The sequence below is a fragment of the Crinia signifera genome, chromosome 3 (assembly GCF_055691185.1).
Source record: "Crinia signifera chromosome 3, ASM5569118v1, whole genome shotgun sequence".
Taxonomy (NCBI): domain Eukaryota; kingdom Metazoa; phylum Chordata; class Amphibia; order Anura; family Myobatrachidae; genus Crinia; species Crinia signifera.
Genome location: NC_139219.1, coordinates 115,358,176 through 115,371,259, shown reverse-complemented (window position 1 = coordinate 115,371,259; position 13,084 = coordinate 115,358,176). Strand labels below are relative to the sequence as shown.

Sequence of the window (13,084 nt, the reverse complement as noted above, 5' to 3'; positions counted from 1 at the left end):
ATGAGGAGGGGTACATCCAAATCCACTTAGCGTCTGTTTATTGTAACTGCCTGTCACATACTTTCACCCGTAGCGCTGTACAGTGTTACCCTGGCTATTGTGCACACCTGTAGCAGGTTTTGATCAAGGAGAAATTACCATTAATACTAGGACTCCTGATTTAGATGGTTATTGGATGACAAGACCTTTATGCAAACCTATAATGCAGCAATCGATTATTGTGCGAAATACAGTAGGTTGTTTGGTACTTATGTAGTAACTGGGCTGCCGATTTTGAAATCGGGTCCATCGCATCGCATCGCACCCGACCATATCGCATGCGATGCGATGCGATGCGATGCGATGGACCCGATTTTTCCATAGGATTCAATGTTAAAATGGACTGAGTCCATTTTAACATGGAATTCAATGGGAAAAAGGGGTCCTTTTCATACCCCTACTATCCAAGTGGGCATGGAGTTGGATATAAACCTGTGGCGAGCGTAGCGAGCCACCGAGCCCGAAGCGTGGCGAGCGTAGCGAGCCCCGCGAGGGGACGCAGAATACCGTCCCCTCGCGGGGCTCGCTTCGCTCGCCACGCTTCGGGCTCGGTGGCTCGCTACGCTCGCCACAGGTTTATATCCAACTCCATGCCCACTTGGATAGTAGGGGTATGAAAAGGACCCCTTTTTCCCATTGAATTCCATGTTAAAATGGACTCAGTCCATTTTAACATTGAATCCTATGGAAAAATCGGGTCATCGCATCGCATCGCATCGCATCGTATGCGATGCGATGCGATATCGCATCGCATCGCATCTGATTGTATGCCTTAACTTAAGGCATACAATCAAAAAATCGGCAGCCCAGATACTACATAAGTACCGGTTGTTTTTTATCCCTTTATGTTTAAAGATTGTTTAAAAGTAATGCTCTCGACTTGGCGAAGATTCTCCTTGTTACTGTATGTATTTTTGTACTATGACAGTTTTTTTTTTTTTTGAGGGGGGTTTGGGGTGAGAATATAAAACCAATAAATTTTATGTTTAAACAAATACTATATACACTATACTATATACACCCAGCACTATATACATATACATATACATATAGACACAGAGGGGGAAATTTACCAATATGAAAAACCTAGTTTTTCATATTGGTATTTCCCCTACGACTGCATACGACTGTTTCAGTCGTATGCAAAGTCGTGTTCCGGAGGGGAATGTACAAAGCAGTCATATACGACTGCTTTGTAACCCTCCGATGTCGTAGGAATTCGTATTAGCTGGCCATATATACGGCCGCTAATACGAATTAGTAGAGGCAGTCTGCACGGATCAGTTAGATCTGTGCAGGCTGCAGTGTAAAAAAAAATTGAAAAATTAAATTAAAAAAAAACAGCGTGGGGTCCCCTTCATTGGGGCCCCTGGCCAGGCTGACTGGTCGGTTGGGTTAATGTTTTGGCCGCAGGACCTTATATCATAAGTGTCCCCCGGCTGTGACATTACCCTGCTGGTTGGTTTGGCCTGGGGCTGGTTCTTAAAATACGGGGGACCCCTAGTCATTTTGTCCCCCGTATTTTGTGAACCAGCCCCGGACCTGGAGCCTGGGGCTGGTTGTTAAAAATCGGGGAACCCCTATTTGTCGGGTTCCCTGATTTTTAATTACCGGCCCCGGCTCTTTCAGCCTGGTGCTGGTTACAGCTGTGGGGGGGACCCCACGCCGATTTTTTTTTTCTATTTTTTTTTTCTATTTTTTTACACTAAAGCCTGCACGGATCTGACTGATCCGTGCAGGCTTAAAGCAAATACGACAGGGAAAGCAAGGTGTATTTTCCTGTCGTATTTGCGTGGGTATTTTACACCACTTAGCAGCCGTATTATCAGTACGGCTGCTTAGTAAATCAGGAACCACCATTCTTTTGAATGGTGATTTCTGTCGTATTCTATCGATGGTGTAGACATTGGTATTTGTAAATACAAATACGAATGTTCCATCTTTAGGAATACGAATTGTTGTATTTTCGGGATTGTAAATCCCGAAAATACAAATGTGTAAAAAATAGGTGTATTTCTGCCTACGAATACACCTATTTTTTACGAATCCATTTTGGTAAATTTCCCCCTACAGATCATCGCAGCGGCGGCTGGGCTCAGACCGGGTGCTGCGATGGACCTGCGGTGCTGCTAGCTCCACTGAGGTCAGTCCCCGCCCCTATAAACGTCACTGCGCACCTTGACGCAATCACAGTGCACACCCCTGACCTCGTGCCCGCCCGCCTGCTTGCACTCTGACCCTTCTGCCCGCACCACTCCCACGCTTCCCACCTGCCTTTCAGAGCCAGCACGCCGGCCACCACGTCTGGAACTCCTCAACTCGGTCACAGGCAGCAAGCCCTTACGCCAAGCCAAGTCATGTTGGGAAGTATGCTAAAATATTAAAGTAAAATAAATGGCTCTTTACTGTGGTGCTGTGGCCATGAGCTGCTGCAGCAGTCACTGTCACTGATACCACCAAAATGGCAGGTTGCACCCAGGTTTTTGGACTCAGGTGCAACCCGGTATTTGTCCCCTTTACTTCGGCATCATCAGGTATCCTACCCCGGCAAATTGTCCCACGGTGTCCCACCTGGCGGAGGAGGGTCCTGAGCAGGCGATTGGAGGTGACATCATCTCCAAGCACCGGGACATTCGCCGGCCGGGACCCCCGCAACGTCATTGATGCCCAGTAGGCAGTAATGGACACGCCCCTACAATTGTGCACCCACTAATAAAATGGGCTGCGCACACCTATGACCCTCTCTATATAGGTGCTGTTATCTTAAAAGAGGCAGATGGCGTTCCATGTTGCTAGATATTGAAGTCTAGCAGGAGCAGACTCAGGGAGGCATGCAGCAAGGCAGCTGCATACCATTGAGTATTACCTGAGTTATTAGCTGATTGGTTACTCTTCTTTTAAAATTGCACCAGCTGCACAGTCCTGGTGCTGGTGATAGTTCCTTCATGTTTGGTTGTATACCAGTCCTGCGTGCTGACGCTCTGTCTCTGCTAAAATCCAGTCCTGCACTGCTAAACTCCTGCCTTTAATCAGGTGTACTCTTTTCTTATTCTTTATGCATGTCTCGTATTGTCTTTGCTATTTAGTGTGTATTTTGTGTGGTGTACATTTTGTTATGTCAGGGTTTGCCCCTGTCATCTTGTGTGAGAGTATATTTATAATGCCTGTATAGTTCTCTCTAATACCTGCCCTGTTGGCACATTGCCAGTAACCACAGTCACGCTCCTGCGTCCCCATAGTTTTTATAAACTAGTTTCTACCCCAACCTCCTCTGCTATTCCTCACCTTGTTTAGTATACAGTAGCTACACTTTCCTACCTCTTTCCGTGTCCACCTATATCCTACCAAAAGTAGCCCCAATCACTTGGGGTAAGCTTACACTTGCGTAAGTCCTGGTGGCATCATAGTACCGGTAGGCATGTATACCTTATGGAACCCCTGCGGGTTTTACTTCTGGTTGTATCGGGGGACTGTCCAGAAGACCGTCATTAAGGCCCTTATTCTGAACTGAGCGGTACGGCCCGCGTGCGGCCGTACCGCCGATGTTTTCACTCTGCACATGCGCAGAGGTCAATCTGCGCATGTGCAGGCGAAATCGCCGCACATAAAGTTTCTACGCCGCAAAGGGGGCGTATAGGGGCGTGAGGGGCTTCATACCCTCATTTCCCTATGCATACGCCCCGCGTTTCATGGGCGTTCCCATGCAAACGCGGGGCGTATGCATGGTAATGAGGCTATGACGCCAGTGATGGGGGCGGAAAGCTGACATCGCCGGATGTCAGTTCTCCGCCCCCATACAAGCTTTCACACGGACGATTGTCCGTGTGGTCTCAGCTTGCGGGAGCTGGTGGGGCGTGCGGCCCTGCCTTCGATGGTCGCAGACCATCGAATGCAGGGGGCAGCTCCCACCATGGTGGAGGCGTACGCCCCACCATTTTCATGCGGATCGCCAGCCGTCCGTGTACGGACGGCCGTGGCGATCCGTATTGTGGGCGGGGATTGGTTTGTGCGGCCGGAGCACCGTATGCGGCTCCGGCCGCACAGATCTGAATAAGGGCCTAAGTGCTGATTCCTCGAGCCATCTGCAATAGACCATCATCAAGTTTTGCGTCTCCGGAACATCTGCCATTCCAAGCTTACATCGCCTAGGATCCCACAGGTACTCCCTCTCAGAATCCATAACAAGAATAGTGCTTATCTCTGCAGTAAATAGAACCATAGTACAGGAAATAGAAATTGTGGGTCCAGGGACTGACAAAATAGGCAGCCGCCCTCCCCCCCTTTTCTTGAACACCAGGAATGCCTGGTGAGACCTGTGTCTGCATGATCGGCAACACTACTCAACCGCTACAGTGCTTTAAAGGGAAATTTGAACTTTTTGAAAATTATGCTTTATAAACTTGAGTCCTGAGCCCCCTGTCTGTCTAAGCTAGGCACTGGAGTCCCTGCAGTCCCCCTCACATGTCTGTGCCTATTAACCCAATCAAGATACAAAATCACTTAGAGAATATTGTAGAAAAAGTACATCATTAATAAACATTCCTGCATAAGCAGTCATAATAGCCAAATAAGCTGCAGGGTATTAGAACATTATGGTTTGGTGCCATTGTAAGCAGTGTTTAGGAAAGGATGGTAAACAGTAATGTAGGGTACACACCAGAACTATTAGGGCTCAATCCCATCAATCTGGATCCAATTCCAACCAATTGTATGTAGATTGTATGTAGATTGGGCATGTTTTTGCATGTTTAGATCCAATTCCAATCCGATTCCAATCCGATGTGTGTCCCTGCTGTCGATTGGTCATTTTACAGATCCTACCTGCTGCAGGTAGGATCTGTAAAAGACCCATTCAACTAGATACAGACTCAGATTGGATTGGGATCGGATTGGATGCAGATCGTTGGCAATCTGCTAATGATCTACTAGCAATCAGGATCGTTCTGGTGTGTACCAGGCATTAGTGAGGGAAGGATAAGCACATGAGATGGGAGAGGCAGCCAGACAGGGGTGTGATACAAAGGGAAGCAAGGAGCATGGAGCAGAGGATGAGAGCAGGAAGGCTTTAAAAAATACTGAATCTTGAGAGCCTGTTTGTAGAGAGGTGGAGAATCTGATAGGACTGGAAGGTCAATAAGGTCAGGCATATAATTAGAAGAGGATTGGACGTGAGAAGTTAGAATCGTGTTCCGAAGGGAAAGAGAGGGTGAACCCTGCAATGTTGGTTTCTTTGTATTTTGACCACTAAAAGAACTTTTAAATCCAGCTGAGTGCCGCTGCTGTTTTTTACTGCTATCTGTCTGTCTGTCTGTCTCTCTCTCTCTCTCTCTCTCTCTCTATCTATCTATCTATCTATCTATCTATTTCACACCTATTTTGCCAAATTCATGTGGTACTCAAAGGGTTAAACACACAGTATAAATAAAACTTTACATTGGAGCGAAACACATTATCAGACTCCGAATGGACTTTATTGGCCACTGCATACATACAGTGGTTATATTAGACAAGTACATACTGCGGTCAGATCATGTTTTTACCCCCTAACTGGGGTTGGAGAAGATTGTAGTGCCTTGTTCAAAAGCACCTGAAGCACCTGCCCAATGGGAGAGTGTCAACTAGGCTATGCCCAGGGTGGAGCTTGTCTGCTGTGATCTTCGCCGCATGCTTCTTGACCCTGGCTGAGTACAGTTCTTGTACAGGAGGAGGTCAGCTCCAATGATCTTCTCTGCTGTCCTCACTATCCTTTGCAGTTTATGTTTATCAGATTCGTGTTTATGTTAGGGCCCCATTTCAGGTCGTGGGAAATACAGATGGAGCCCATCTCATCTATTCCTTTAATAGGATTAAGTGAGTAATAGGATTACTCTGCTAATCCCCTGCTATATTGTTCTATGTATTGTATTGCAGCTGAGAACAATAGGATAGCCTTGGTGAGCCATGCTGGGCCATGGCCTAAGGAAGATAAATGAGAGGGGCTACATCTGTAGTTGTCCCTAGAAATTTGAAGGTCTTGACCTGTTGTACCACATTGTTGGAGATGACTAGTGGGACCAAGGTGCTCGATTTTCTTCTAAAGTTGGCCACCATTTCGACTGTCTTGGCCGGGTTCAGATCAGGGTTGTTCATGTTGCACCATTTGATTAACCTCTCCACCTCCCTCCTGTATGCGGTCTCGTCCCGTCCCCCCCCCCCTCAATTTGGCCGATTACTGTGGTGTTGTCTACAAATTTTATGATCAATACTGACTGCTCAGCCGAGGAGCAATCGCTGGTGTAAAGGGAGAAGATTAAGGGGGAAAGTACGCATCACTGGGGCGCGCCAGTGCTGATCATGTGTGCAGAGGATGTGAAAGCTCTGGCTTTCACCACCTGTTCCCTAGCTTTAAGGAAGTTCACAATCCATGAGCATGTTGGTTCTGGGACTCCAAGGGAGAGAAGTTTGGGCTGCAGGATACAAGGGGAGATTGTGTTGAACGCCAAGCTGAAGTCAATGAAAAGGACCCTTGCATAGGTGCCAGGGTGATCAAGGTGCTGCAGGATGTAGTGTAGCCCTTGATTGACTATGCCCTGGTAGGCAAACTGTAGAGAGTCAAGATGGGAGTTGGTCACTTCTATCAGGTGCTTCAGTATTAGTCCTTCAAGTACTTTCATGGTCACTGGAGTTAGAGCAAGTGGTCGGTAGTCATTTAAGTATTTCACAGGAGAGTTTAAAGCAGACTGGAACCCTGCATGTTTCCAGAAAGGCATTGAAGATTGCAGCAAAGATGGGGGAAAGCTGCTCTGCACTGGTCTTAAGGGTGGATGGGTACACTCCATCAGGGCCCACGGCCTTCCTTGGTTTGACCCTTTTAAACAGGGCTTCTACCTCTCCTGGGTCCACCTGGAGGACCTGAGGGGAAGGGCCAGGAGGAAGAGGTGGTAGAGTAGTTTTGCTCTGGTCAGGGAGAGGGCTGGTGTTTGGGGCACTCTTCTCTCGTTCACCAGATCTTGGTGCATTGCCACTGGCCTTGGGGCTTTCCTGTAGACGGTGATGGCTTGCATGCCTTTCCAGACTGCTGCAGGATCATCGGTTGAGAGATCAGCTTTTTGACTAGCTTGATTTCTTGGCTCTGAGAGTTTCTGGCTTTTTTTGTACATGACCCTTTCCCCACTGCTGTAGGCCTCCTCCTTGGCACGCAGAGTTTCCTTAGGTGCTGCCAAACTATGGCTTGTTATTGCAGAAGGATCGGACCATTTTTGCTGGTACGCACAGGTCCTCTCAGAAGCTGACGTAAGCCGTCACAACATTCGCTAGCTCATCAAGGTCAGAGGCAGAGACTTCAAAGACCCTCCAAGTCCGTACAGTCGAAGCAGGCCTGGAGCGATTGCTTTGCCTCACTTGTCCAGCTTTTGGCTGACCGGACTACCGGCTTTGTTGACTTTTAGCCTGTGTGTATGTTGGTAGAAGGTGGATAATGCAGTGGTCTGAAAGACCCAGGGCCGCATGTGGGATGGCCCTGTAAGCTAACTTTATGGTGGTGTAGCAGTGATCCAGGGTGCACCCCTCCCCGGTGGGACATTTGACCTGCTGCTTGAATTTAGGTAGCTCCTGTCCCAGGTTGGCGCTGTTGAAGTTGCTTAGCACCATGAGCAGGGAGTCTGGGTGTTTGAGTTCAGTGTCTGCAATAAGGGTGGCTACTGTAGTTGTTCTTGGGCCTCCTTTACGTTTGCTTGTGGGGTGATGTAAACACCCATCAGGATAATAGAGGCAAATTCCAGAGGGTTGCATCTGATGGTGAACGTCTCCAGTTGACGGCTGCAGGATTTTCCCAGAGTCCTTCCACCAGTTCACCACCCTTCATTTATAAAGAAGCAGATATCTCCTCCTTTAGATTTGCCAGAGAGTGCCTTGTCACAAATCCGCCCTGAAGAGCCCGTAGCCCGGGAGGGACAGTGAGGAGTCTGTAATGAGGTCCTCTAGCCAGGTTTCCATGAAGCACAGGATGGAGGACCCTGCGGTGCCCAAACTAGCATCCTTTACTAGCAGGGACAGGTCATCCAACTTGTTTGTCAGGGAATGGGTGTTCGAAAGAAGGATTGCCAGGAGAGCAGATTTGTGGCCTCTGTGTCTCCACTTGACAAGGACCCCTGCTAGGCAGACCCTCCTGCACATCACACGTCTTGTGCTGTTGCTGGTCATTCCCACTGAAAGGGGTGGATACCCAATGGTTGTATCCACATTGTTGTGGGCTGCACTTCTCCAGTTGTTGTCCCCGGGGGCTTTGGCCTTATTGCCTATGCACAGAGATGCTGATAGCTGCAGGGGGCGGCTGGGGCCAGCACATGCGATGGTGCTTGGACGCGGCCTTTTTGTTGGCGGAGCATGCCCTGCCCTATCTCCTGCCAGGGCCCCTCTTTTGGGCCTCGAGCCTGCACTGCCAGTGCTGGTCCATAGCACCCTGAAGACCTGGGGGAATGCCTGTGGAACTGGGGGAAATATGGCTTAGCCCTGAGGGGCACTGCAGCTGTGAGGGGCCTTGGGGACCTTGTGTGTCCTGCCTGCTGGGGGTGGGAGGTAGACCAGCATGCTAGGGGGGAGAACGTGCCTGCGATTTCGGGCTTGGCTGACTCTGGGACAGGGGCTATCACTGTAGCCACTTTAGGCAGTGGTTGTCTCACCTTTCTGCCCAGGGGTCACCAGGCAGCCGCCGTTGGAGGTCTGGTCGGGAGAATTACCTCTTCTCCAGGGTGTGGGCCAACTGGTGTGGGCTCTCGGGACCCGGCCAGCTGCAGACCGGGTCACAGGCGGTGATGCAGCTGGCAGGAACCTGTGCTGGGCAGCGAGCATGTGCTCGGCTCACTTTGGGACTGCTGCCACAACGCCCCCGGGGGATCCGACCTTCGGAGCCCCTGCTGCATCTTCTGCTGCCTGTGACCATAGGGGTCCTTCTGCCAGGGGGCTTCTTGCTGTCTGTGCTGCACAGAGTGGTCAGGCCTGCGAGGGCCACACAGGCCAATGAAGTGCTCGCTGTCTGCTCCGTCGGGAGTCGGCCACTGTAATCTAGAGAGGGGACCATTTCAGGAGGTCCCCCATGCTGTACTTGATGACTAGTTGCTTTTGAGGGGGGCGCTCTCCACTAGAAGGAGGAGACGGGGTAACAAATGGATTGCATGAGCTGCAGGAAACCAAGGGTGCCTTCCGCAGCATAATCTCCTGATATACTCTGTGCTGCTGGGGGAAACCGCTACTGCCACTATATAACTCTCAGTTTCTTTCTGACATTGTATGTGTGTTTTTTTTTAAAGACCTCTCGCAGTGCTAGACCCTTGGGTTCAGTACAAGCTGGATGTACTGTACCCCAAGGGTCCAGTGCTGCGAGAGGTCTTTCTAGATAGTTTACAGTTGAACTATAATTTAAAGACAAGCATCAGCAGGACATTTTATAGCGCTCAAGGCTTGCTTTGTTCATTTATTTTTTGTAATTTTTTTCTGGGATTGTTGAGCCCTTTTCTAGCGTTCTAGCTAGGAACACATCCAGCATTCAGTCTGCTGCTGGATGTGTTCCTAGCTAGAACTATTCCAGGTGCTGACACTATCCAGGGTATTTTACCCTATTTGTATTTGGGAGACGCGATATCACGCCCATTTTTTAAGTACGATATGGCTTGTTTCATCTATTCTTGGCTGTCATTATTTTCGACCGCTATTTGGAAAATTGAACACCATCTTGAGGCATTGGCCACCCAATGGGAGAAATTTACTAAGATGTGTATTCTACTTCACATGTGATCAGAATCTACTTTTTATTTATTTAGCACCCTCTAGAAGATAGTAGATGGGATCTGATTGGTTGCCCATAGCAACATCACATGTGAAGTAGAATACATATCTTAGTAAATTTCCCCCAATGTGTCCTACAGGACACTTTAACCTTCAATCTTGGGATCTCTGAAAAGAGTGTTATTTGCAACTCACTTCTGAATCATTGCTTTATTTGTGAAAAAAAAAAAAACCTGATGAAGTCTTTCTAAAGACGAAACGTGTAGGGTTGTTTATATCATTATGAATGAAAGGAATGGATGCAAACTATGAAGTTTTATGTGAAGATTTTTAATAAAATATATACTGCTTTACTAACAATTGTACATATTGGGGGAAATTTACTAAAGGAAATTTGTAAAAAATAGGTGTATTTGTATACAGAAATACACTTCATTTTGACATTTAGGGGGAAATTTACTAATATGAATTCGTAAAAAATAGGTGTATTCGTAGGCAGAAATACACCTATTTTTTACACATTTGTATTTTCGGGATTTACTATCCCATAAATACAGCAATTCGTATTCCTAAAGATGGGACATTCGTATTTGTATTTACAAATACGAATGTCTACACCATTGATAGAATACGACAGGAATCACCATTCAAAAGAATGGTGGTTCCTGATTTACTAAGCAGCCGTATTGATAATACGGCTGCTAATTGGTGTAAAACAGGCACGAAAATACGACAGGAAAATACACCTTGATTGTCCTGTCGTATTTGGCTTTAGCCTGCACGGATCAGTCAGATCCATGCAGGCTTTAGTGTAAATAAATAGAAAAATAAATAAATAAAAAAAAAAAAAAAAAACGGCGCGGGGTCCCCCCCACAGCTGTAACCAGCACCAGGCTGAAAGAGCAGGGGCCGTGGGGACCCCTCCCTCCAGGACTTACCTGACCAGGCTGAAGCCTGGTGCTGTCCCCGGTGGCCCTGTGCGGTGGCCACCGGGCTGATCTTTTTGTAAAAAAACAGATGAATAAACTATTGTTTTAAACTGTGGAACTATGAGTCCCAGCAAGCCTCCCCCACAAGCTGGGACTTGGAGAACCACAAGTCCCAGCCTGCGGGGCATTAAAGGGCCCGCTGGGTCTTGTAGTTCCACAGTAAAAAAAATATTTAAATAAATACTCACTGACACCTGAAAAATAGAAGTTTAATACATACTGATACTTACCTATCTTGATCCCGTAGGTAGGTCCCAGAGTCTTGATCCGGTGCCTTGTCCTGGTTCCGGATCCATGTCGGCAGTCTTCTGCATGTCGATCTTCATGTCGGCGTCCGGTCCGGGGTCTGAAGAAATCTATGGTGGACCTGTGGAAGAAAATCCTACTCACCCAGGTCCTCCATGGAAGTTCTTCTGGCTTGATCCGACGTAGTCCAGGGCTTCTTCCTTCTTCTTCAAGCTGCCGGCGACTCCGGAGGAAACATCTCTGCGCCTCTCAGTCCGCAGCGGGGAGATGCCGGAGTCGCCGGCAGCTTGAAGAAGAAGGAAGAAGCCCTGGACTACGTCGGATCAAGCCAGAAGAACTTCCATGGAGGACCTGGGTGAGTAGGATTTCCTTCCACAGGTCCACCATGGATTTCTTCGGACCCCGGACCGGACGCTAACGCCGACATGAAGATCAACATGCAGAAGAATGCCGACATGGATCCGGAACCAGGACAAGGCACCGGATCAAGACCCTGGGACCTACCTACGGGATCAAGATAGGTAAGTATCAGTATATGTGTAATGTATGTATTAAACTTTTATTTTTCAGGTGTCAGTGTGTATTTATTTAACTATTTTTTTTACTGTGGAACTACAAGACCCAGCGGGCCCTTTAATGCCCCGCAGGCTGGGACTTGGGGTTTTCCAAATCCCAGCTTGCGGGGACTCATAGTTCCACAGTTTAAAACAATAGTTTATTCATCTTTTTTTTACACCAAGATAAGCCCGGTGGCCACCGCACAGGGCCACCGGGGACAGCACCAGGCTTCAGCCTGGTCAGGTAAGTCCTGGAGGGGGGGGACCCCTTTATTGGGGGGGTCCCCACTCCCCCAGGGCCCCTGGCCAGGCTGACCGCTCAGGGGGTTAATGTTTTGGCCGCGGGACCTTATATAATAAGTGTCCCCCGGCTGTGACATTACCCTGCTGGTTGGTTTGGCCTGGGGCTGGTTCTTAAAATACGGGGGACCCCTAGTTATTTTGTCCCCCATATTTTGGGAACCAGCCCCGGACCTGGAGCCTGGGGCTGGCTGTTAAAAATCGGGGAACCCCTTTTTGTCGGGTTCCCTGATTTTTAATTACCGGCCCGGCTCTTTCAGCCTGGTGCTGGTTACAGCTGTGGGGGGGACCCCACGCTGTTTTTTTATTTATTTATTTTTTCTATTTTTTTTTTACACCTTGCAGCCTGCACGGATCTGACTGATCCGTGCAGACTGCCTCTACTAATTCTTATTAGCGGCCGTATATATGGCCAGCTAATACGAATCATTACACCATCGGAGGGTTACAAAGCAGTCGTATATGACTGCTTTGTAAATCCCCCTCCGGAACACGACTTTGCATAGGACTGATGCAGTCGAAGGAAAAATACTAATACGAAAAACTAGGTTTTTCATATTAGTAAATTTCCCCCTTAATATCACGAAAATACGGCAATTCATATTCGTATTGATAGCACATCAATACGAATACGAATTGCCGTATTTTCGTGATAGTAAATGTCAAAAATAAGTGTATTTCTGGATACAAATACACCTATTTTTTTTTTACAAATTTCCTTTTGTAAATTTCCCCCGTATTGTTGGCGTGTGGGCTGGAGGTCAGCGGCAGCAGGCAGTTAATGCAATCCTGTCCACCGCCGGCCGGTAACCGGGTGCTGCGCTGCTGCGGCCCGGGAATCAACATTTTAGTGTGCAATCCTGTGTGGGTGCCGGCAATGATTAGGAGGTGCCTGTGCACCCCTGGCACCCCCCGTGCACACGCCTGTGGACAGGGTCACCCCTTTAATTTACAGAGGCCCCATCATACTAGGGGGTGATTCTGGTTGGTTTGCAAAAGCAAACTCCTTCTTTAATGGACAAAACCATGTGCACTGCAGGGTGGACTGATGTAACATGTGCAGAGAGAGTTACATTTGGGGGAGTTATTTTGTTTATTGCCTACCTGATCCTCTCCTTCAGGGAGAAAATGCTTTGTTCCTGGACTTCCTTGGTAATGTATGATTGCCAGCATCTGTGGTGAGCCAGGTAA

At 48.1% G+C, this 13,084-nt stretch overlaps 1 protein-coding gene across 2 annotated transcripts in view; it reads right to left on the bottom strand.

Moving 5' to 3' along the window:
• The window catches only part of FMN2 (formin 2), a 454,592-nt gene that overhangs the window by 261,180 nt on the left and 180,328 nt on the right, over positions 1 to 13,084 (bottom strand). The window lies entirely within an intron of this gene.